The sequence below is a fragment of the Babylonia areolata genome, chromosome 1, assembly GCF_041734735.1.
Source record: "Babylonia areolata isolate BAREFJ2019XMU chromosome 1, ASM4173473v1, whole genome shotgun sequence".
Lineage (NCBI taxonomy): Eukaryota > Metazoa > Mollusca > Gastropoda > Neogastropoda > Buccinidae > Babylonia > Babylonia areolata.
This window is the reverse complement of record NC_134876.1, coordinates 100219168-100221667: the sequence shown is the minus strand read 5'-3', so window position 1 is coordinate 100221667 and position 2500 is coordinate 100219168.

The window sequence follows — 2500 nt, the reverse complement described above, 5'->3', positions numbered from 1 at the left end:
TAGTTTGCACACTTGCAGATGAGCGCTATACATAATATGATAACTTTTCCCACGCTCTGGAGATTTTGTTCCAGAAATACATTGTTCAATAATGTGAGCATAATTAGCCCCGGAGGGGTGCGGGGAAGGGAGAACAGGAAACAGGAAAGAAGAAGAAGAAGGAGGAGGAGGAGGAACAAGAGGAGGAGGGGGGGAGAGGAGGAGGAGAAGAAGGAGGAGGAGGGGGGGAGAGGAGGAGGAGAAGAAGGAGGAGGAGGAGAAGAAGAAGAAAAAGAAGAAGAGGAGGGGGAGGAGAAGAAGAAGAAGAAGAAGGAGGAAGAGGAGGAGGAAGAGGGGGAGGAGAAGGAGGAGGAGAAGGACGACGACGACGAGGAGGAAGAGGTGGAGGAGAAGAAGAAGAAGAAGAAATAGAAGAATGGTTGTTTGTGGAAACATTGTGTTTAGCATGCAAAAAGAACTGGTATGCAAACCGATACACCGACGATCACAATGTTTTACAAAGAAAAAAAATCACGTCAACCACAACCCAAACCACAACAAAAGCAACAACAACATAATAGGCTGAGCGCAAATTGTGTTTCACTCTTGCAGCTACTAACGAAGTGGATGTTTTTATTCGTCACCGTTGATGGCAAAGATAATGAGTGCTTGTGAATTGATCCAAAAAGACAGATGGCGGAGTGTACACCCCAACTTCAAGCCGACAGCGGCTGAACTTAAGTCTGCGTGCGAAGATGCAATAAGTTTGAGCTCGTTTACAACGATCCTGCTCCTAAGCACTCGCGCGTGTAAACGCACAAGCACGCACACACACGCAACACCCACCAACCCACGCAAACACGCATGCACGAACACACGCATACACCAACACACTCAAAGACACATAATCAAACACACACACACACACAGACACACACACACACACACAGACACACACACACACACACACACACACACACACACACACACACACACACACACTGGCACTGACTCTTTGGGCAAGCAGACAGGGGGGGAAGTGTGGGGGGTGGAGACGTGAGGACTGGGGTGGGGGGATGGGATGGGGGTAGAAGGGGCTGTAATCAAGATAGTCGTGATGTAAAAGGGAGCGCACGTGCGTTCATGATAAAATCATGGTTCTGCCCTGCAGTGGTAAAGACAGACAGACAGACAGACAGACACAGAGGTGAGAGAGAGACAGAGGGAGACAGACAGATCGACAGACAGACACAGACACAGAGAGAGTGGGACAGACAGATAGACAGACAGACAGACACAGAGGTGAGAGAGAGAGAGGGAGACAGACAGAGAGACATACAAACACAGACACAGACAGAGAGAGAGAGGGAGGGAGAGACAGACAGACAGACAGACACAGAGAGTGAGAGAGAGAGGGAGACAGACAGACAGACAGACAGACACAGAGGTGAGAGGGAGGGGGGGGAGACAGACAGATAGACAGACAGACAGACATAGAGGTGAGAGAGAGAGGGAGACAGACAGATAGACAAACACAGACACAGACACACGGAGAGAGGGAGGGAGGGAGAGACAGACAGACAGACACAGACAGAGAGAGAGAGAGGGAGAAGGGAGAGAGAAAGAGACAGACAGACAGATACAGATAGTGAGAGAGAGACACAGAGAGAGACAGATAGACAGACACAGACACAGAGAGATAGTGGGGTGGGAGGGAGAGACAGACACAGACAGACAGACAGACAGACACAGACAGAGAGAGGAGGGGGTAGAGACAGAGACAGACAGACAGACAGGCACACACACACACACACACACACACACACACACACACACACACACACACACACACACACACACACACATCAACCAGCGGTTACGTACCTTCTTGCCCAAGTATTTCAAAGAAAATAATAATTCTGCAGATGATTTTTGTAAAGTTATTTCTGACGAGGTTCTTATGGTCGAACTTTCACAGGCATTAGTTCATAGCCCTATTTCTACATTCCTTTAATGCACTTCAGAATTGTGTTAATGGTTTCTGATTATTATAATTATTATTATTGAATTGTTACTGTTAAATGTAATAGCATGTTAGTTATACCCCATGCCCCCAAAAAACAAAACAAACAGAGGCAGGAACAGACAGACAGAAAAGCGAGAAAGAATTTCGCGAATTGGTTCCTCCTCCCAACTCTATAGATCAAAACCCAAACAATACGAAACCTCAAACACGCAATAACTGACGGTTTGGGGTTGAGAGAGAGTGAGATGAGCAATGGAGGGGTGGGGGTGGGGTGGGGGGTTGGCTGAGGGAGAAAAGAGTGGGGAAGGGGGGGGGGTAGGAAAGGGTGGTGGTGGTGATGGTTGCAGACAAAAGTAGGAGAAACAGTATGAGCATCTGTCAAGAAGATAGATCCTGCCATCCTCTTCGTAACTCTGCGTGCGAAGATGCAATAAGTTTGAGCTCGTTTACAACGATCCTGCACGCTAGCACTCGCGCGCACGAACGCACAAACAC